The sequence below is a fragment of the Eucalyptus grandis genome, chromosome 10, assembly GCF_016545825.1.
Source record: "Eucalyptus grandis isolate ANBG69807.140 chromosome 10, ASM1654582v1, whole genome shotgun sequence".
Classification (NCBI taxonomy): Eukaryota; Viridiplantae; Streptophyta; class Magnoliopsida; order Myrtales; family Myrtaceae; genus Eucalyptus; species Eucalyptus grandis.
Window position 1 is genome coordinate 19,372,096 of NC_052621.1, and position 23,799 is coordinate 19,395,894.

General features: G+C 38.8%; 1 pseudogene; it reads right to left on the reverse strand.

The window, feature by feature from the left end:
- Positions 1–9,530: 9,530 nt before the first annotated feature.
- Positions 9,531–13,585, reverse strand: LOC104423713 (annotated as a pseudogene).
- Between the last annotated feature and the right edge of the window lie 10,214 nt (positions 13,586–23,799).

Consider the following 23,799-nt stretch of genomic DNA (forward strand, 5'->3'; position numbering starts at 1 on the left):
GTCTTGTGTCACAACGTCGGGAGTTAAGAGTCATGTCTTTTCATGAATAGTTTCGTTGTTTAAGGGTTCTCCCTTGTGTATTTTCTTGCACTATGTAGTAACCTTGCTTTCAATGAAACGAATAAATTGAGGCGATTAGATTTCTGTCATGGGCCGACTACCTAATCATTACTCAATGCTTATTTATGCTTATCTATCATTGTACAGGTACTAACAGGTTGTCTATTTTTGCTCGACTATCAACACGGCTAAGAGGAGATCTCCAATTCGTACTCGCGCAAAGGCCAGGATGGAAAAGGAGGGTGTCAACATACGCGTGGCCAACATGGAGAACCAGCTGGCTCAACTCACTGCCTTAATGGTTGAGATAAGTCAAAAAATCAGTGAACCACTGGTCACGGCCATAACTGGAACCTCTACTTCCATTTTATTGGGACACATTCCACTCTCAGTTAGAGAGCCACATGTCACCAATCCTGCTGAAAAATGTGCTTCTGAGAAAGCCCCTTCTGTTACGCTTGTAATCCTCAATCTGGATCTTCCTCCAAATGAGGGATCTGCCATCCGCTTCGACGAAGAAAGTGCCAGACGCTTGGCCAAAATGGAGGAGTGACTTTGTGTCCTTCAAGGATATGAGATGAAAGGAGTGGACAAGCTAACCATATATGCTAAAGTGAAAGCACCTGGGACTTTCAAGGAGCCAGAATTCACGAGAAAATATGATGGCATTGGCTACCCTAAAACTCACCTCAAATACTACTTGAGGAAGATGGCTCGCTACTCCAATAATGTCTCGCTCCTCATGCATACATTTCAAGATAGCTTGGATGGCCCTGCCTTGTCGTGGTTTATTGCATTGGATATTGAAGAGCTCATTGGATGGGAGGACCTTGTTGACGAGTTTTTACAGCAATATAAATTTAACTCTAAGATTGTCCCTATAAGAGAAGAGCTGGTTCGAATGGAAAAGAAAATGAATGAACTGTTTAAAGTGTTCGCCTAGAGGCGGAGAACGATGGCATCACAAGTGAAGCCTTCACTGAGTGAGAAAGAAGTGAGGTAACTTTTCTTGAAGACTTTGCCATCTGACTATTTCTAGGAATTAGTATACTTTAGGTGCCAAACATTTTCATAGCTAGTGGAGGTTGGTGAAGGGGTTGAATGGGTGACAGTTGATGGAAGAATATCTATTGGAAATAGCAAAAAGTTCCCGACAAGGAAGGACAAGGAGACGGCAGTCGAAGTGGTGTTTATCTAAGAGCCATCTGCACCTAAATCAGTGTCGACATCTTCACAAAAGCCTAAAACCATGAAAGGAAACGTGTCACGGGGATTTGACGGGAGCAAGAAGTTCCCCCGAAGGGAATTCACACCTCTACCCCAACCTTTATCGAAATTGTTACATATCCTCCTTGAAAAGAGATTGGTAGCCAAGGAGGTGCCTAGAGACAATTGCCCAAGATTCTCAGGGTTCGATGTGACCAAGGCATGTGAATACCATATAAGGGAAAGGGGGCATGACGTCGATGATTGCCTTGCATTGAAATGGAAAGTTCAGAACCTTTTGGATAAAGGAAAGTTGACATTCAAAGAAGCTATGCCCAATGTGCAGTTAAACCCTTTGCCCGATCATGTTGAAGGAGTGAATATGATTTTTGGGGAACTGCAAGTGAATGAGCTACCCTTTGTGGTGGATGTCCCTAACCTGTACGAGGCCCTTCAGCTAGCTGAGTACTATGAAAGAGGGGAGGACATAACCATGGAGGAAAAATTAGAACGCATCCGCAAAATGATAGGCATGGGGGTGATCCGAAATATCAATGGAGAACAAGGGCCGCTACCTATGATGGCATCATCAATGATTAGCTTATCATCTCACAATACTACTTGCGATCGTGAAATGGAGAAAACTCAACCTCTCATCCCAAAGGAGGATGAACAAGTTGACATAGAAAATGCCTCGAGAATAGATGCTAAAAGAACCTTTTAGAGCCTTGACCTCCTAAAGAAGATGTGTAACAAAAGTGAAGTGTTCGATATGTTGGGTCAACCAAGCAGAAAGTATGACTACTATGTGAAATATTCGCCTGCCTTGAGTTTCTTTAATGATCCTAAAGACATCGTCCTTGACGGATGGGGGGGGGCATGGATGACCCGATGCCACGAGAGGAGGGAATGGTGGCTATGATTACCCTAGTGGTGAAAGAATTGCCTGACGAGGATCACACTAGTGATGTCAAGATGGAAACCACTGAGCCAATTATGATTGACCTTATGGTCAAAGAATTATCAGTGATCGAAATCCTAGAGGAAAACCTAAGACCGGTTGTGATCGAACTACCACCTCAAGGAAAGGACGAGATGATAATGCTAGAACCTCCCTTGGAATTCAACACCAAAGCGGTACCCTGGGATTATGGGACAAAGGAAGTAGATGCCATCAATCAATCAGGTTGTTGTTATACGCCTGCCGGAGGAACCGAAAAGAAAGCCATAACAAAGGAGGACACGAGACAATTCCTAGCTATGGTGAAATTGAGCGAATACAACGTAGTAAATCAACTGCGGAAAATGCCGGCCCAAATCTCTATCTTGGAGCTAATTCAATCGTCTGAAAAGTATGGAAACACTTTGTTGAAGATCCTTAACAAGGTACATGTCCATGAAACAATCGATGGCATCCAGCTATAGGAGTTCGTGGGGACCATTCTACTGAAAGATCAGATCTCCTTCACTGATGAAGACCTCCTTGTTGATGGTGGTGATCACACAAAGGCACTACATATTTCGGTGAAGCACGATAGCACCGTTGTCTCTAGGGTGTTGATTGACAATGGCTCTACGCTGAATATATGTCCATTAGCTACACTTCACCGTTTAGGTGTTGAGATGGAAAGGATACGTCCAACTAAGTCCACTGTGCACGCATTTGATGGGATGAGGAAGGAGGTACTAGGACAAATCGAGTTGGAACTACTTATTGGTCCTGTGCTTTTCTTAGTACTATTCCAAGTCTTAGATATACCAATTGCCTTCAACTTTTGGTTAGGGAGACCATGGATTCACACAGCAGGCGCCATTCCTTCTAACCTCCATCAAAAGGTATGATTTGTGGTCGGTAATAGACTCATCACTGTGCACGGGGAAACAAACTTCAAGGTGTAATATGAAACGACCATCCCATACGTGGAGCCCGAGTGCAAAGAAGAATCAAGCTTTCAAACTCTCGAGCCGGTGTCTATGATCAACATTCTGTGGGCTCTTGCGCGAGCATTCTTGAATTATCCAAGCCGGCCCTAGCGGTAGGGAGGATTATGCTAGTGAATGGGTACAAACTTGGAGGTGGTCTAGGGTTGCATGGACAAGGGATTCGAAAGCCTATCGAGGCTCGAAGAGTTCTAAGGAGAAAAGGCTTAGGGTTTGTTGAAGAGCATGTATGCCGTGGCAATACAGGAGGCTACAGTGAATGCGGAGGTCAAAGTACCCGAGGAGGTCGAGGGGAACGTGGAGGCTAAGGCAACCACATAGGTCGAATTATGAAGGATAGAAGTTGCCAAGGTGTCCTTCCTCCTCCAATGAAAGAAACATTCCCGGAACCCTCAAAGATGTTGATGGAAGAAGATGGAGCTATTGACGGTATAGCTGAGATGTTTGAAAAGAATATTGGATACACTATCATAGCTTATGAGGAGGCTGAATCTTCCGAGAGCATCACCAAATCTTTAGAGTAGGACGGTTCTAGCTCAACGTAGCTTTTTACTTTATGTTTTCTTTCCCTGTGTGGGAACTCGTTATTTCAATTTGCTCGTTTGAGTCGCTTATGATGTAAATTTTGTTAAGCCCTTGACACAAGATGACGTGCAAAGGGGCTCACACAAGCTGATAATTCACTACATTGAAAATAACCGATAAAATAATCGTGTGTCAATACATGATCGGCCTGAGCCAAAAACGCAATATCTTTATTTTCAAAAATCCCACTAATTATATAGTCCACAAAAAAAAAATTCGATGTTAAAAACTAACGCTCGGTATTGTCCAATTATATACCGAAATTCCACAATTTTGGGATAAATTCCCAAATTTCAAATTTCAATCAATTTGCACAAATTAGCACTCAATTAAATAAACCAAGCATACCATTGAAATCAGCACGAAATTCCGATTACCGGTTATCCTGATATAATTTTCGGAAAATAATAAATAATTAAATAAATACCAAAATTAATTAAATAAATACAATTAAATGCCATAAATAGAAGCCTAGGCTGGAAAAACCTAATTTAATACCGAAACGGGCCTAGAAAATTTCCAAACCAATCTAGATAAATAATACAACCCATCTAGTTACTAATTAAGCCAATCTAACCACTTAACGTGCAATAACGAGTAATTAAATCGTTAATCTGTTCTAACTTATTACCTAAATCCTACTTAGCCTAAAATAATCAACCCTTAAGTATCATTAAGTCTCTAAGTAGAGTTTAGTGAGTAAACTCATCGGTTTAACGATCTGGTGAGTCCACGATGACGGCAACGCAGAGACGGGTGACATCCTCCGAAGTGACGACACCTTACAAGGCCTAGAAAGGGTCCAAAATGGGCCTTGAAGGCCCATAGCTGGCTTAGGGCTTTGGTTATGCTCTTGGGCCGAGAAAAGTGGCGCAAGGCTCAGCTTGGGCTAGAAATGGCCAGGCGAGCTGCTAGGCGGGCGGGTGGAGCAGGCGGTGGCTTTCAACGGTGGGATGGGCAGCCAGGCAGCTCCGACGGCCAGGGATGGTGGCTCGAAGGCGTTGGGAGGTGAGGCTTGGCATGACTGGAGGCGGAATGGCGCGCGAGATGGGCGCGGCTTGTGTAACGATGAAACAGCAGGGGCATGGGGTCTGGAATGCTTGTGACAACCAAATGGGGGAGTTGGTTGGCTTTCTCTACAACTTTTGAGCTCAATAACTCTTCTAATGGAGAAAGGTGGCTACTGGAGAAGAAGGGGGGATAGCACATGGATTGAGAGGACCACAAAGCCTTCTAGAAGCCAAAGTTGTCTCCTTTGAGCTCATCCAATAAGCTCCACCTCTCTAGCCTTGGTCAGCAGCTCCTATCCACTTCAAAACCTCCCCAACACACTTGCCAAAGGGTTCAAAATGTTGTGCACCAATGGGACTACGAATTTGACACCAAATTCCCCAAATAGAGCCAAGTTCCTCTCCAATTGGATTCAATTCGGCCCCCATAAATCCACCAAGGTGTCCTCAACCAAATTGACATTTTTTTCTCACCAATAGAACTAACTTGCATTTTAAAAACGCAATAAAAAATGGACCCTTGAATTTACTGGACAAAAACAGCCCTATATTGAATTTTTGCCAAAAAATCTTGGTTTGCAGAAAAATCTTTAGAGGATGAGTTGACGTTTCTAAAATAAATCATGACATGAATGAACTTTCAATTTCTAAAATCGGATCCGAATTTATGTTTAATTTTAATCTGACATGATTTTAGTGCAACCTAGCCTATCGGGTAGCTTTTAGGAATTTTTGGTTCAATTGACCCATGGTCAATTTATTTCGAGCCACAATGTACATCTTTGACACATTGACAACTCTCGGTTGTCGTGAAAATCTTGAGATTTCAAATATGGGCATAGAGTATGAAAACGACAGAAAAATCAGTCTAGTACTGATCGACGAGACTTTTGCAATCTAATGGAATCACCTACACACTAATCACATACATTTATCGAATTGACCTATCTCCGGTCTCTGATCTATTTCGATAGTGCCGTAATGACCTTTGCAAACTAACATGGTCGAGCAATCGATTCTTGGTCAAATTCTCAAGTCTATTGCGTTAAAATCCCTTAACAGCTTCACCTGATAGGCTAGTTATCTCGTGAGTGGCTAACTCAGAGAAAAGAACTATAAGCGCGTTGATGAAAAGCCAAACTTATTCAATCGAAAACAGAACGTAAAAATCAGGATGTCACAGGGCACATATGATACGAACAACCTAAATCAAGAATCTAGTTATCATTGAATTTGATTTTTTATTTATCATCTGCAACCATTAACCAATCTTCGTTTTATTTTTAAGTAACACTAGCTTAAGTGGGGTTTTCGCTTCCTTGATTTTGTCTGATCTAGTAGTTCTTATTGTTTTGTTGATTTGCACTTCTTTGATTTTGCTGATTCATATTTTCTCTTTGTTGTTTTGCTTTTAATGTTAGACAATTTATCTTGATATGCCCTTTAGACTTACAATATTTGCAAATTAGATCCCTATGCTTTGATTTTGATCTAAACCTGCCGCCATTACTTCTCTCAACAGACTTTCCTCTAGTAGCTAAACTAGTCCCATGATCATTACTTCCTTCAAAAGTCAATTATGTATCTAGTTTTTGCTTATTTAGGAGACTAGTCTTGACACCTTCAACATCAATAGTTTCTTTACTAACAGTCTTGGTTTCTCTAAAATTCTCATAAGAAGAAAGTAGTGAAACTAACAATAAGAGAGCCTAATTCTCATTTTCAACCTTAATATCAATACTTCTTAATTCATAGATGATATCATTGAATTCATAAATATGAGATTTAAAAGAAGCACCTTCAGCCATATGAAGAGTGAAGAGTCACTGCTTGAGCCTCAATCAATTGGTGAGAGATTTTATGAAAAAATACATTCCAATTTATACCATAAACCTATAACTATTTTTATAATCTTGTATCTCCTACATAACTTCATTCGTGAGGCACAACTAAATAGCAGACATGCCTCTTTCATCCAATTCTTCTCATGTTTCATTTGACGTGCTTTCAGTTTCTTCCCTTTTTCAAACAGAGTTTTCTTCAAACCCTGCTATGTAAGAACAACCAACATACGAACTTGCCATAGATTGAAATTGCTGCTCCAATCAAACTTCCCAATATGAAATTTCGTTGTTGAACTTGAAGCCATAACCAAAAGATCAAGAAAACCCTAAGGCTCTAATACCAGTTTGTTATGGTAGATGCGGAAACTAAAATGAAATTGAAATTGAGAATAATAAAAGAACATCGGATTTTCATGGAAACTTTTGCAGGAAAACCACAGGGGGATAAGAAGCAAAATTCACTGTAGAATTTCAAGGATTACAAAAGATGGCTATGAAAAACTAAAACTTTTTCTATCTCAACTTCTTGAACTAATAACTTGAGAAAAATAATAGTTATATTGTTCTCAAGCCCTTACAGTAGCCCAAGCCCATACAAAAAAAAATAATTCAAGGCATACTCAACACAAACTCTATTTTTGTAAGATACATACATATATATGCTATACTTTGCAATATTAATATATAGTTAGATGAAAAATTTATAGTCTGTGGTCGCAACTATCTTTGTAATTAATATTTAAATGTTCTTGTACTTGACTCTATTTTTGTAAGATATATATATGCTATATTTTGCAATATTAATATATATTTAAATGAAAAAGTTATAGTTTGTGATAATATTTAAATGTTCTCGTACTTGTCTATAGATATATACTATTTTAAAATATACATATAGGCTGAAAGTAATATTCCATGGTTGCGCCTATTTAATAATATGAACATTAGTAAATTAAAGAAGAACCACTATTTTATTTTATTTTGATGAAAAGAACTATTGATTAAGGATTTGTTCGTTTCATAGAAAATATCACGTATTTTCCAAGAAAATGACTATATTTTCCGGTGTTTGGCTGAAACCTGAAATTTAAATGAAAAATGTTTTCCATTGTTCATTATCTAATTTGATTTTTTGGGAAAATTAACAAAAAAATAAATTTTAATATTTTTAATTGACCAAACAAATTAAAATATAATTTATATGTATATATTTTTAAAAATGAATTTATTTTGAAAATTTGCTTTTTTATTACTTTTAATTTTAATTTTTCTTTTTCTTTTCCTCCCTCTTTCTTCCTCCTCCTTCCTCCATCGCAGCGTGCCTTGATGTGGTTAGCTGCCTAGCGGTCGACCAAGATGCAATTGCCAAGTCCAAGAACTCAAGGCTTGGCCGATTGAAGGCTCGAGGCTAGGTGAGTCGCAAGCTCGCTGCCCAACGAATGCGGCTCACCTAGATCGGCCGAGCCTCGAGCTCATCGACCTGATCTTGGCAAACTCGAGCTCCCAAGGCCGACAAGCTCATGGCTCGCTTGATGCAAGGGAGCCCGAGCTCTATCGAGGCCGGCAAGCTCACGACTCGTCGAATTTTGCTTGTGGCCGCCGATCGGCCAAGGAAGAAAAATAAGAAAAGGGATGAAAAAGAAAAAGAACTAAAAACTCAATTAAAAAAAAAAAAAGAAAACATAAAAATAAAAAAGATGAGGGAAAATAAAGAAAATAAAAATAATTCGAATTAAAAAAAAAAAGGAGGAGGAGGAAGTGAGGGCTTATAAGAGTGTGAGATAAGAGAGATCAAGTAAGGAAAATATTTTCCACTTTTCAAAAGTGGAAAACATTTTCCCCTAGTTTAGAACACTTTTTTCCCTTTATGAAAAATGTTTTCCCCAAGCAATTCATTTTCTATGAAACGAACACTGAAAAATTCGAAAAATATTTTTTCAAAATTTATTTTCCGTGAAATGAACGGAGCTAAGCAATTTATTGAAGAAAACTCAAAAGGTTTCTATGACATATAGTGCATATATCATCAATATATTGTGTTAGAGGATCTTTAAAAAAGTTAATGAAATGACACCATCGATCTGACTAATAAATAACATCAAGGTTCAATAAAAGAAATTCATCACTAAAGAATTATAGCCCATCCCTTACAAACAAATGAATGTTACAAATTCAATAGATATTCTAAAATTTGTTATTAAAATGCAATTGATTTTTAAAACTTTCAATAAGTGCTATCAAATCCTAATTAAGTCTATTCATGAACTCCGTTCAATTTCATTGATTGAAGAAGTTGACGTGACTTTTTATTATTTTTTGAAGTGATATGCATTTTAGAAAAAAATTGACATAAAATAAATGATTAATATCACGAAAAATCTCAAATTGATACATGTGATCATTTTTAAGAAAATCTTTTCAAAGTCTTTCATTTTCTGTGAAAATAAACATACCATTTAAATATGCTTGTTTACTTAAAAGAGTGATGCAAAGCCAATAAAGAACATTAATGACTAGGTCTCGGGAGATTTATTAAGCATTACAATAGAGTAATATTGCCAATTTTCTATATCTTGACCAGGATCGTGATACTCACAGCCAACGCCTTCAGAAAAAAAATTTCTTCCATCAAATACGTTTAACAAATCTCGCCCTAACGGCACAAGTTAGCATTGGTAAAAATAATTTTTGCCTCCTGAAAACTCTGCTTGTCCCGGATCATTGAATGAATAAAAGGCGCGCATTGATTGCAACTAGCTTCCTAATTCAGTATAATACAATACCGATTCTCGAAACTGATCCACGTCGTTCCAAATTATGAAAAGATTAAGAAAGGATATGATGCTCGAAAGATCATAGATTCACTGGAATGGCAGACGGGAAAATAAATTCCTACAACAGACTTCATGGTTAGTACAAGAAAAACCTACAAGAACTGCCAAGGGCCGGTGTCCACCATCATGCAAGTACATTGGCATTTGTTACCTAACAAAAATCAATCAGTAATCTACAAAAGGCAACTTCTGCCCAGGTGCCCATGAAAGCCACCATTAAGTACAGAAGCTCTGTTTCTAATAGCAATGGCAAAGTCAGAAGCTATTTCCATGTCAAATTTCAATCGTCCAGACGGTCAGTCCAAGCAATGCTGTCTGGTAAGGATTGTAACCCGCCCTGCGGAGCAGCGAATCTACCAAACTACATTCCTCACCACCGAACCAACAAACTATGCAAGACAAAGCGATGCGAGATGCGGAATCTTGTCCTGGACAGTTTGTCAGGATCATCTGGCCTTCAGTTCCTTGTGCTTCAGCAAGGAGCGATCCACGGTGCATACCCGCTACTGCAAGAGCTATGCCCTGCCTTTCACGACTAGACAATCTTGATGCAAATGTGAGGTGGCTGTGGCATTAGAAGATGTGGACACAGCTTCTTCGTTCTGATGCAAGTTATATGCTTCAGTATCTATCTCGTGCAAGCCTGCCGCTTCTGAGATTTAAGCCTTCACTTCTCGGAAACTCTCCTCTGATAGGGAAACCTCCGCAAGGAGTCTCCATGCATAGTCCTCTGACGCATTTTCAAAGTCCTCGCGTCTCTTCAGCACTTTGTGTCCGCCAATCTCCCAGACGACGGGATTTACTTGAGTTTCCAAAAGTTCTTGGCTCACTTCTCCCCGAGCTTGCTTCTCCGCATAACACTGACCATTGACAGAGAGCACAATTAGATGCGCGATAACTAAAAACTTATGATGAAGATACACAACCTTGTTCTGTGGTGACCACCAGAATTTACTGAGAATTAATAACATTTCCTTATACTCAGAATCCTAACTAACCCCTTAAACACAACTCTTGACTCGAAGTTTCTAGTGTGAGATTTGGTCCATTACTAGTGTAACTTCATTGGTAAATCGAGAGACCACGGCAAAGAAAGTCGAAATATATAAGAGTCAGTACAGCTTGAATAGAAGAGGAGCACATGAACAAAAAAAAACTGCACAAATGCTACATCACACTCAAAGATCTCCATGACAAGCCAAGCAGAGTGCATCATAAGATGTGATGTCTTCAAAGACGAGAAATTGGCCACATGAAAAATAAGCCTCGTAAACAAAGATGAGACTTTGTGTGCCATGATTAAATGGACCATATATGAATTAAACTCCAACCACAACGGATCATCTTGAAAGTGCTAGTACCCCTATTAAATTGCATAGCGAAACGGCTTATGGACATTAAACTGTCAATCTGTCGTGAAAGGAAAAAAATGAAAAGTTACCTGTGGAAATAGAAACACACTTTTGCCACAATTGGCGATCAGTACATTGAAGGGGATGTTGTTGTGCTGAAGGCGTATGCAGGAATTAGCAACTGCACTGGACAGATCCCATAAAGTATCTCTACCCTCAAACACAAGTGAACGGACTGGGAATTTCAAGAGTTGCGAAACAACTACTCCATTCCTCTGCATGCTTGTGGAAGTCATTACTCTCAGAGTAGGAACCTTTTCGACCGGGAATGGAGAAGCCAAATAATACAACTGTAATAACAAGAAAAATGAGGTAAGTAAGTAATGCTACTGGGTGGGATAAAAAAGTTAGAATCTCCTTCCATAGAAAAAGAAAAGTAGCTCAATCAGCTAGTCAATATTATGGATCAAAGTGTGTTCAATTAATGTTACCTGAAAGTGAAGATGGTTAATGGTGGCGAATGTGCCTAGACTGTTGTAACCCACTCTGAAGAAAAGATCTGCTGCCTCTTTGGCCAAAGACAGAGCCAGAAAGAAGCTCATGTGGTCGATCCTCTGAGGCAAGCAGTCGAGAACACGGGGTATTATAAGGAGAATGTGCCCATACTCAATGGGGCTGAACTGCAGAAGTTTAACCACCTTATTCATCAGCAGCTAGTGGACATCAGTGAAGCAATGCACAATGTTTAGTGTTAAGGAAGCAACGGACTTACGTTGGTAGCTACAACATTAGGAGAAGTAGGCTTGAAAATGGCGGGTGCACTGGGGAAGAAGTGACTGTAGCAGTCATCACGTTGTTCAAACATAAAAAGCACTTCCTCGTGGCCCACTTTGGTGAAATTGAACTTCTTCTCATCGAAATCCTGGAGAACTTGATCTACTCGGAACTCAGTTGGGCGTTTTTTGAGGTGGCGCCCTTCATTCAGTTGCACAATGAAACCATAGTCGCTAGGAATAACCTTTGTCTTGCATGTAGTTAGATTGTAGCGAAATAGGCCTCGATTCATCCGATTCTTCCACTGTCCAAGTAAGAGATTGAGCAGGAAAGAAGTCTCAGGTGGTTTTTGATAGAAGATGGATTCTTCAGCGCAATCTTCTCCCTTGAACGTGTACAGAGGAAGGTCTGATGCTGCAATTAGCAATTAAATCAGGTACAAGCCAGTGCCAACATAGAGAAAGTAATGAACCAAACATCCGCATCCTCTCTCTCTCTCTCTCTCTCTCTCTCACCACATATAATGAATTTTATATATACACATATATGTCTTTAATTGAATATACTGCTGCTTTTTTATCCTCTAGGGTATGACGACAGCCTTTATTTTCTCTAATCTTTGATTCTTGATTCCTATATTGTCGTTCTCCAGGCAGTGGAGAACGATTGAAGATCAAGAAAAGCTGCTGGCCATTGCTATAAAAAATTTGCATCCCTCCAATTAAATAAGGATCAGAAAACCCCCATGGAACTTGAAGCTCAATCAAGAGTTCACCTTCCAGCATATAATATGGTAAAAAAAGAAGATGGTCCACCTCATTTTATTCCAATTTCACAATTAGCTTTATACACCAGCAATCAAAAGTTTGAAACCTAATGTTCATAACTTAGGCGCAAAACAAAGAAAGCCAAATACAATGCGTAATTGCCGGTAAATAGTCTGCAAAGCCCAAGAACTTAAATGGAAATCTTTTCCAGCAAGAAAACTACACTGGCCTTAGAACAATCAGAACATCAAAGAAATAGGGACGAAACATGTAACTAATTAAAATAAGATGAATTTATCAAAGCTAATGTACCCAATCGTCTCTATGTAAGACTCTTTGTGGCATAAAAGAAACATCCAAATCGAACAATCTTCTAATATGCACACAAAGCGATACACGTTTGATATCTGCAGATCATGAGAAAGGTAAACCATCCAAACCCTACAAAAACAATCTATTCATCTTCAAATATATGACTAAACCGCAAACAATCAGCGAGAATGTTCTAATTTTCATAGGCCAAAAGGAAAAGGAAAGGAAGAGTGTGATCACAGGGGACTTACCAGGCAAACAGCACTTTCCGAGGCAGTTACGACCACATCCCTTGGTTTCCCCTTCAACAGCAACGGCAGCATTATCCTTCTCGTCACCCTCCTCCTGATAATTCGACACCGCAACGTACGTGTTGCAGCACAACGGCTACCCGCGAAAACAAAAGGGTGTCCCCCAGGATCCGCCGCCGGCTCAGAAGATGCGACCCCCGGAAGAAGATAGCGCAGTTGGCTTCGCTCTGGTTTCTTGTCTCTGTCCCGGTGAAATTCGGAGAGTTCCTGTCGGAGCTTTCGTCCGTCGTGGAAACGCCGCTTCTTGCCAACCGAGAGACCCGGATTCCTCTAGATTCCTTCAGGTGATTCTGCTTTTCTCTCTCTCTCTCTCTCTCGAGGCGGCGAAATAGGGAGGAGGGAGTCTGTATTTATAAGTTGGCGGAGCGAGATCCTTTTCCGAACTGAAGGTCGGGAACGAGACGTTGATTACTGAAAGTCAAAGAGGGACGTGACCCCTCCGATCCATTCGTATCCACCGGCTGCGAAGTGCTTTGACTTTTCTATAGAAGATCGCGCCGCTGCCGTTCCGTGTTACGCGGTAGAGGTGTTGCACCGCAGCACGTAAAGGGCGGTGGATGTGCTCCCTCGGATCTCGACAGATCCGCATGATCCAATTGCTGACATGCATTAGGCTCATCAGACGGATTCACTGAATAACTTCTTCGATCTCATATCGACCTGTCAAGTTTGGCCTATTCCCGTCTTATTTCGAACATTAGAAGCGATAACAAAATTCGAAAAAGAAGAATTGCATGGAAAATACTGTAAGAAGTCATTTGGGAGCATCATTACTCAAATGCTACCGCAGATTCATACGAAGAAATTATCAAAAGGGTTGTATTTGCTAGACAATGTTGTCAACGGGTCCTAATTGGGGTTAATTGTCTATTGGTCGATTTTGTGTGTCGATTACCGTGTAATCATGTTGTGTTAATGTTATGCAATTTGTTACGTGTCAGCTGTTAATTTTCAAATCATGCTCGTGTTTAGGTAGACACGTGTGCAAGTTGACCTTTAGTAATATAGCCTTATGTTGGGAAAATTGCGAATTTTTTTTAGAATTATTACAATTGTACAAATTCAGTTCTAAATTTATTTTTGTAGCGCCACTAAGTCTTAAATCTCTTGCATTTATGCCAATTTAATTTATCTGGCTAATTTTGGTCAATTATCCTACGTGGAGCCACCAACGATGATATAGACAATTTTTAATAAATTTTTTTTTTTGAATTTTTTATTTGATTTTTCATGTTTTTCTTCTCTCTCTCTCTGTTTTTCCTTCTTCTCCTTCTGCTTCCAATTGCTTGCCAACTCAGTGATTAGTCAGAGGCAAGGTTGGTAAGGTCCCTTACCAGCCTTTAGTTAGCCTTGTTAGTGGCTAGATGAGGGTCGACCCTCACTAGCCCAACGAACAACTTGGGCGAGGCCACCCTCACAGCCTCTAGCAAGGGGTAGAGCCTCATTAGAAGTGGGCAAGGCTCACCTGAGGGTGGCGAGGTCAACCTCATCATTGCTCACCTTTGGCTGGTTGTTGAACGAGCAACCAGCTAGAGAAAGAAGGAAGAGAAAGAAAAAAAAAGAATGAGAAAAAAAGGGAAAAAAAGAATACACAAATAAGAAAAAATAAGTAAAAAAATGTTAAAATATTATTAAAAATTATTCATGTTAATGTTGGCGATGTCATATAGGATGGCTGACATTCATGTCAACGTTGATCGTTAAAATTAGGTAGATAAATTGAATTGACACAAATACAAAAGATTATGACTCATTTTGAAAGAAAAAATATTTATGATTAAATTAACACAATTGTAATAGATTTATGATTGTTTTTTGGTAATTTTCTAGCCTTTTGTCAACTGGACACCAACACAACTTACGAACACACGAATTGTTGGTTACTAACACAAGCTTGACTCATTACCTGCCGAGACAATAGAACCACTTTGAGATTGCCCATCAAATGAAGCACGGAAAGAAACTACTACAAAAAGTTTCAAGAGTTTTGAAAGGAAACTTGGAGCTTGTGTTGATAATGAGTTGAGTCTTAGAATTGGAATTATTTCTTTTTTTTCCCCCAATTCTTGTAGGGGGCATTTTGATCTTTTCTCAAGATTAAAGCGTCGTTTGTTTTGTAAAAAATGAATGATTTGAAAAATATTTTTTTGAACATAATCATTTATATCGTTTATAACAATGAAAATATAAAAATATATGTTCAATGTTCATGAAAATATTTAGACATAAATCGTTATCGATAATGATAATATTCATTTCAATTGGGACAAGTGATTATTTTTAAGAAAATATTTTACAAATCACTCATTTTTTGTGAAACAAATAAATGTGGACATGTAATTTTGAATGTAAATCTTGGTAATTTTTTGAAAAAAATTGATTTTTTGCGCATTCTTTTTCTTTTTATGAAGATTTAACATTTTTCGTCAAAGAAATTTCGCGGACCTACTCACCTATTGTCAGGTTTCTTAAGTGGAGACAACTACAAGATCTTATTTTGTGTTTTCATCCTTTACGTTCACTTTTCAATTATCTGTAATGAGTCATCCATTAGAACCTTTAATTACTTGAGCTCTACAAAGTGCAAAGGGAGTTTTCCAACCCAACCATGGGTAGCTGTGTTGGTTGACAGTCTCTCATTTATCGCCGATGTTAAGAGTTCGAAACTTGCAGTTGCTGTCGTTTTAAGTGAGGGGCCATAGTGTTGGGGTCCTGTGCTAGTCTTTCCCGAGGTATAGGAGCCCGGCCCTTCAGTGCCGTCCGGGCATGGGAGGCCCGTGGTGGAGTCCTCGGTTATCCAAAAAAAGAAAAAAAAAAAAAAGGAGTTTTCCATAGTAACAAATCTCACATTTATCTAAGAAGCAATTGCGTATGTACGTCATTAAAGAAATTAAGCAGCGATGGCAAATGCTTCATCAAGGTACTTTATAATTGTGAGAATATAGGTTTTCCTTGTTGGACAATGACATTATCGGATTATAATTGTTAAAGTATCGCTTGTCTACAGTATTTATATTATGTATATATGATAACCCTACACCTATCAATTTAAGTTTTTAGGTTAGGCATTCTAATATAGTATGAGTCACGGATTCTTTATATATACGTGATCTCTCTCCTTAATTTTCGAATTTCCAAGTCAAGATGCGCCCACCTAGTATGATATTAATCACTTTGTCGTTGAGATGGACTCACGGTCTCTAAAAGTTGATAGCTATCCTAATTCACTTAATCTTCATGCAAGTAACAACTGAAGGTGTTAGGAAGCAACGACCTTCCATGGCGAAGTGAGATGGGAAATCTACCTACCAAAGCAATCAACCTCGACCACGATAAAACCGTTACAGCAATAAGAGAGCATTTATTTGAGAACCTTTTCTACGTTCAAAAACCACGGTATGACGAATCTATTGATCCACTTCAGTCAAGAATTACAAGAGGTTCAACCACATTGAGAACATACAAAGACACGAGCTCAGCCTTCTACAAGCTAAAACGCCACCAATTCCAAACCATTCTCTCTAAGAGCAAACCCAGCTAGGAAGCTTGGGACAATCTTGAAGAAGAACTACTAATGTAGACACCTTACTTTTTACTAAGGGTGGGACCAAAGATGACCGAGAATGTTACTTCCTTAAAAGTTTGATTTTTGGTATAATTGAGTTGTGCTCATAAAGAGTTTTGCCAAATAAAAGAAAAATAAAATCCAATTTCTCCAAATTATATCGTCGGATGTTAAGATATCACATTTTTTAACCATTGACATCAGATCAATGGGTGTCTGGAATATATAATATGATCTAATCGATAAATTCCACCTTAAAAAATCAAGTCATAAACTTTCCAACGCCACAAGAATCATGGTGATTACACTTTTTGACGAAGATAATATCATAACTTTTTATCACGGCCGTCCGTTCCACTTAATTCTCAAGAATATGAATTCTCAACATTTTTCGGTGATCAAGCTGTGATTTTCGGAAATTTTGGTTCACAAGCTCTCCATGGGGCGTGAAAACCGAGTCAACAGTTATGCTCAATCAAAGTTTCGTTAAGATTTTGAAAAGAAAAAAAAAGGAAACAAAGAAAAAGAAGAAGAAATGGTCAATATTAAATTTTTAAAAAGAGAGAAAAAGGATCCGGTGCTATGCAGCAGTGGGCCCGCGCTGGACAACGGGTGGGCTTGTGCGATGCATTGAAGGCCCGGCCCAGTGCCCCTTCTTCCTTGCCTAGGGGCCCTCTTGCTTGGCCCAGGGCTGTTTCGCAGTTGAACGGGCTTTTTGGCCATTGTGCAACTTAATTTTAGATCATGTACAAAGTTCTCCTTCATTGCGTTATAAGTTCTAATTCTAGTTGCTACCTCTTTCGATCTTTTCGTGGGGAGAGAAAATTCTGGAGAAATACAAGGCGAAATTCCGGCCTATCCCAGACGTGTAGATATTCGAGAAAAATCGGACAAACATCACGTGAGGATTTTCTGAATTTCCACATTGCTAAAATTAGTCTTCGAAAAGTATATAAAAAAAAGTCTTTATTACCATCATTCTGCTGAAATAAAATCTGCAAAATTTAATAATTTCTTTTTCTAGATCATTGTCGTGCTTGTTTAAATACGGGCACTAGATAGCAACCGTTGCATGTGACCGACCCAATAGGTCACAATACTGGACCATTGTCTAGGTGGGCCTAAAGCTGGAGAGCCGAGGGGCCCATGATAATGAACTGAGGTCCTGCACGCCATAAATTTCCCAAAATAAATTATTTCTAAAATATTATTCTTATTTTCTCTAATAATATTTTCATCGGACAAAGATAATTATGTCTAAGTTGGCCAAACATTAAGCGTGTATAACCAAATAGAATGCCTTTTAGTCAAGCATTTTACATACACATCACAACGAATACTAATAATACAAAGCACCCACGATACATGGAGTCATAAACATGTCTTCCGAAAAAAATAATAATAAAGGCATTGCATCTAATATATTAGGAAATAAGTTTGACGGTTGCATTAAAAGATATAATTGAAAAATGTGGGGACTCTAGGGGGACGCTAATCCCTCTCCATCTATGTTTCTCTAGTTATATTCCTAGGCAAGAATAAGATTTGCCAGGATTAGTGAATCAATTAAGACTTCATGTCTTTTGGACTAATATTAATGAAGTCGCCCTTTGTGTCCTACTTTTTCGGTAATTAAACGGGCTTAAAGCCAATCAAAGCTACACATCTAAACTCATCCACGGAGTTAGAGCACTAATTCGGTCACCTAAGATGTGACATCCTGATTTTCGAGTCTGATTTTGATAAGATGAAATGGGCTTTTCATTGAGTGCCTATAGCCTTTTTCTTTGAGTTAGCCACTCACGAGTTAACTAGCCTATCATGTGAAGTCGTTAAAGAATTTAAATGCAATAAACTTGAGAATTTGACCAAGAATCGACTGCTCGACCGTGCTAATTTGCTAGAGTCATTACGACACCGTCAAAATCAATTAGAAACTGGAGATAGGTTGATTCAATAGAGGTATGTGATTAGTGCATGGGTGATTTCACCTAATTGCAAAATTTCTATTGAACATCACTAGATCGATTTTTCTATCATTTTCGTATCTCGTGTCTGTATTTAAAATCTCGAGTTTTTCATGACAACTGAGAGTCGTCAATGTATCGAAGATGTACGTTATGGCTAAAAAATAATCGACCACGGGTTAATTACATTAAAAATTCCTAAAAGCTACCCGAGAGAAGAGGATGCGCTAAAATCACGTCAAATTAAAATTAACCGCGAAATTGAACTCGATTTCAGTAATTGAAATTTTTGTCATGTCACAATTCATTTTAGGAACGTCAACTCATTCTCCGAAGATTTTTCGATTCCGGAATTTTTACGGAAAATTGATTCGGACGATTTGGAAAATGAACAGAAATTCGGATGGGCCAAGTTGAAGGAAATTTGGGCTTCCAAGCCGGGCTATGTGCTAATGGGAACTTGTAGAAATTTTGTAGGCTTTTCTTCAACAAAAATTTGGATGTCGAATTGGGAAATTTCGTGAAGAAATTAGAGTCAAAATGAGGAAATTCAGATCTAGGCTTGAGGCTGGAATTTTGACACCAAAATTTGTTTATTTATGGAAATTCTATTCAAGAAAGTATTTGGGGAACATTGGGATATTTATGCAAGCCTAATGGGAACCAAGCATTAACACCTAGATATTTTATCTTGACTTTTTGCCCCTCCATCCAAGCTTCTCTTGCACGCCTCATTTGGTTCCCCCTCCTTCGTTGTTTCCCTTCTCGACCGCATTTGCTTCTCACTTTCTTTTGCATTCAACGAAACTCAGCCCCTCTGCCAGCCGTTCTCCTTTAATCTCTGCTACCTACTCCATCTTCGGTCTCCTCTGCCATCCACCGAAGCCTCCATTTCCCTGCATTCGCTCACCTCACGCCACACAGCCACACACCACCGTCCCTCTCTCCACCAAATCACCGTCCAAGCTGCCACATGTCTGTTTTCATCTCTACCGGTCAACTACAACACCTCCTACGCCCACGCCGTTGACTCCGAAGCAGCTCACGCCAGTCCACGGTTGCTCCTCTCTTCATCCACAATCCAGCCCATCCGAAGCCAGCCACTCGAAGCTTGCTTCAGCCCTTTGCAATTCAAGACCAAAACTCAGCTTTGCTGAGCCGTCTTGGCTGATTTCAGCCTGCCCAAGCTTCCCTCGGCCTCGCCGTGAGCCCGAATGTCGGCCGCCATTGCGCCGCCATCGCCATGAGCCAGTTTTCGTGCTAAATTGGTGAGTTGCACTCTAATCCCTAATTAGTAGGCTAATAACAATTAGAGGTGGATTAGTTAGCTAATTGGTGGATTAGTTAGGTTAATTAAGCTTAGAGTAATTTAGTTAGATTAAGTATATAGTTAGTTATATAGTTAGTTTAGTTAGAATAGTTAGGTGGATTTCGTTAGGAATTAGTTAGTTTATATAGTTAGTGTAATTAGATTGAATTAGATAGAATGGTTAGATTTAATTGTTAGTTAGATTAATTAGCCTAGTTAGTTTAATTTAATTTAATTAAGTTCTTTAATTTATTTATTTTGTAATTTATTTACTTGCCAATAATTTATTTAATTATTAAATATTTTTCGGAAATTAGACTGGGATAGCCGGTGACCAAAATTTCGTGCTGATTGCAATGGTGTGGTCAATTTCTGCAATTGGATGTTAAATTGTGCAAATTGAGTGCTGAATGGAATTTTGAGTATTTAATTCCAAAATTTGTGAATTTCGTTATTTATTCAAAAAATCTCGGGTGTCGGATTTTAACACCAAAAAGGGTTTTTATATATTATATAAAACAGTGTGATTTTAAATTTGGATGTTATGAACTTTCTGGGTCCAATTTGACCATATACCCACACACAACTATTTTACCGTGTATTTTTAATGCAAAGAAAATACGTCAGGATCACTATTTTAATTGAGGCATTTGAGTGTAATGCATGGTGTCTTGGGCCGAGATTGATTGGTCGTGTGACGGTTAATGAGCGATTATGTCGAACGTTATTAAATCCCTTTTCGGGTTACCCATGCATTAGGGTAGCAGGTCGTAGTAGATTTTAGACCTATCCTCATTCGGGAATGGTGTCTTTGAGAGACAAAACCGTGCCCAATGGGGAAGAGACGATGCCTGGCTACCTAGTAGACAGTCATACATGGGACTTGGTTGTGCCTCGAGGCGCTTAATTAACAATTGGAGCGCATGATTGATTGAGTGTGATGCGCCTGATTATGAGACAAAACTGTGGGGCATGGTATAGGACGTGTTATAACGGTTTGGCCTTATAATTGGGACCCTTGTAATTGATTGAGTTGATGAGGTGTTTCAATTGTTATATGCATTGATTATGTACATTGCGATATGAACTGAGTTGATGTGCAGGAAGGAACTGAGGCGAGGTGAGTCTTATGTTCTATTTGCGTGGTTGTATGGTTAGGATGCTTCTAGGCGTATTATCCTCCTAATCAGGGTTTGGAGTGTGAGCTCGCTGAAATTTATATCTCATCCCATCATGGGCTTAAATTTTCAGGACCGTAGAGTAAAGGGTTTGGAGTCGAGCTAAGGTGACCTCAAGAATAGGTCAGATAGGATAGCCTTTTTTTGAGAACAAGTCTTTTGGTTATGGACTTTTGTAAATTACTCAATGTGTATATAAAATCATGTTTGTTTGTATATGTGTTGTTCTGCTTTTATATCCCGAGATGGTTACTATCAGGGGATTTGTTATTCGCTTCCGTATGTGCAATAAAATGAAAAAGTCGGCGACTCATCCTGGGAAGTCGCAAAATTTTATTAATCGCAGAGGGATGGGCATGCGCTCGAGGATTGGAGCATGACATAAGATCAAATGAAGAAAATCATGAGGAGGACAGGCTTTGATATTATAATTTGATATGCTTCTAAAAGAGAAATACCCAAATTAGAGAAAGTTTTTATTTCCTCACCCTAAGGAATGCCCTGTTTTTTTAAGTCCCAAAGTTCAGACGTAGTAGTTTAAGGACGTACTTCGGTCCAAAAAAAAAAATCAATATGATAGTTTGAGACGATCCTAAAAGAGAAATTTCTAGCCAGTCCACACATGCATTAGCTTCCTTGTATGGACGACGGATAATGACTTCCCCACACATATGGACCGTCTTGAAGATTTGCACAAGCAAGCTCTCTTGAATTTCTCAACTTGCTGCTACCATCAAAGATTTTGAGAAATTACAAACTGCAAATCAACTAGTTCACACCAGGGGAGTGCGTTAGCTCAAGAGATAAATAGACTACTAGTTCAGTTGGAATGAATTGCGATAACCGATTGAGCAAGCAAGACCACCTGACCATCTCCTTGTGTTTTATCTAATGAAGTGAATCATCACCCAGCAGGTTTTTTGTTTCTTGCTAAAATTTGGATAAATAGTTAGCTTAGCAGTGTTGCGGATGTGTGTGTAAATTAGTTTGCTACACAAAGATTTTGACTTCTCACATTATGAATTGCATTAGTCTTTTTGCATCGGATTACTCGTCAATATTCATCTTGTCTCTAAGCTATAATCCACGAATTAACATGTTTTTCGTGGCTAGAGTCATATCCAATCCAATGAAATCATCATTCGAAGGATTAGAGAAACTACAGTTTTCAAAGTGTAACAACAATTGGGATCACTTAGCTACCTGACGGGCTTCTACTCCTAAATCCATAATGGATGGCCTTTGGTTATAACTGGGGTAATGATTAGACGTACTGGTTTGAAGCATTGTACGAATCACATGTCCAATTAGCAGAAAGCAAGCTTTTAATAAGAGCTTTCAGTGGTAGTCCGATAACCTGGCGCCCAGTCTAGATGCATTCTTTATTTTAATATATTAGTGCCTGCACACCTTGTATCCCTAATTAGAGAGATTTTTTTTTCTCACCCTTAAAAATACTTCCAAATGTTACGTTTCAAAGTTAAGACAAATTAGCTTTATGATAATACATAACTACTTTGAGCTGTCAAATAAGACAAGTGCAGACCATGATAAACAACAGACAGTTTGCTTCCCTGCTTACAACCATCGAATCGTTTAAGGAATCATAAATCCTGCGGGAAGCTTAGAAAAGAAGTGACAACACCTAGGGTTTGCTTAAAACAACGGCAGAATTGTAATTTCAGTCGGAGAGGCTGTCCCCTCACCTAAGGGCATGTCAGACGTTGCAATCTCTTTCATTTTGCAGTGCTTTTCCTTTGTCTGGGCAAAAGACAAACCGTCCTTTCCCCACATATGGGACACACAGACTTATATTTTTTACGGAATGAAGGGTGGACAAAAGTGGACTTGTCTATTCTCGAAAAGAAGCTGATGGTCTAAGAACGTCTCGCAATCAACGCCAGGACCAGCGCTACCTTTTTGAAGATTTGAAAGCATCCGTGGGTGAGCAAATTTAATGATCACTTTGTTGCTGTCGCAATTTTACTGCATACTGCATCATATGAACTTGAAGAGACTTCCTAGCCTTTTGAAATGCCGATAAGGTTGCAGTGACGAATTCAGACATCATGATGAACTGAGAAGTTATGGTGTAAATCAAGTACTTATTAAAGTGATATTGCCACTATTAGAGAATATTCCATGCACATCTCTATTTATTTTTATTGAGAATATAACTTGACTTCGAGCTCATGAAGGAAGTCCAATCCAAATAGGTTTTTTATTTTTTATTTTTTGGGTGAAGAGTATTCAAGAATAGTTTATGAAAAGGACAATCAATTGTATGGCTTGTTCATAAATTACATCTCAAGTGTTCGAAGTCATGAAAGTCTTGTGTTAATATTTAGTGAATTCATTTGTACGATTGAAAAATTATTTGTGAAAAATTGTGAGAGATAAACACTATATAAATTGTTTGAGGTATTTAAGGACTACGAAATACTAGAAGTATTTTAAAAATTCAAGTGTGCTTGTTATCTCCGTTGTATCGCTTCATCTCTAAGGGAATTCTATGCTACTCTTCCCATGTAGCAGGTCTCATCGAACCAATTACGTAAAATCTAGTGTTGGAGTTATATCTTTGTTTTGTTTATTATATCGTTGGATCGCTTATTTTTTGCAACAATTAATATTAGAGCTAGGCTTGACTAAGTTGAAGCCAATTGATGATGATAGAAGAAGGAAAACGGATCATCTTAGTTTTTTTCTCAAGCTATGAAATTAGTTCAACGAGCTTATTTTGTTTGTTTGTTTGCATGTTAAGTACGGGCCTTCAGATCATTT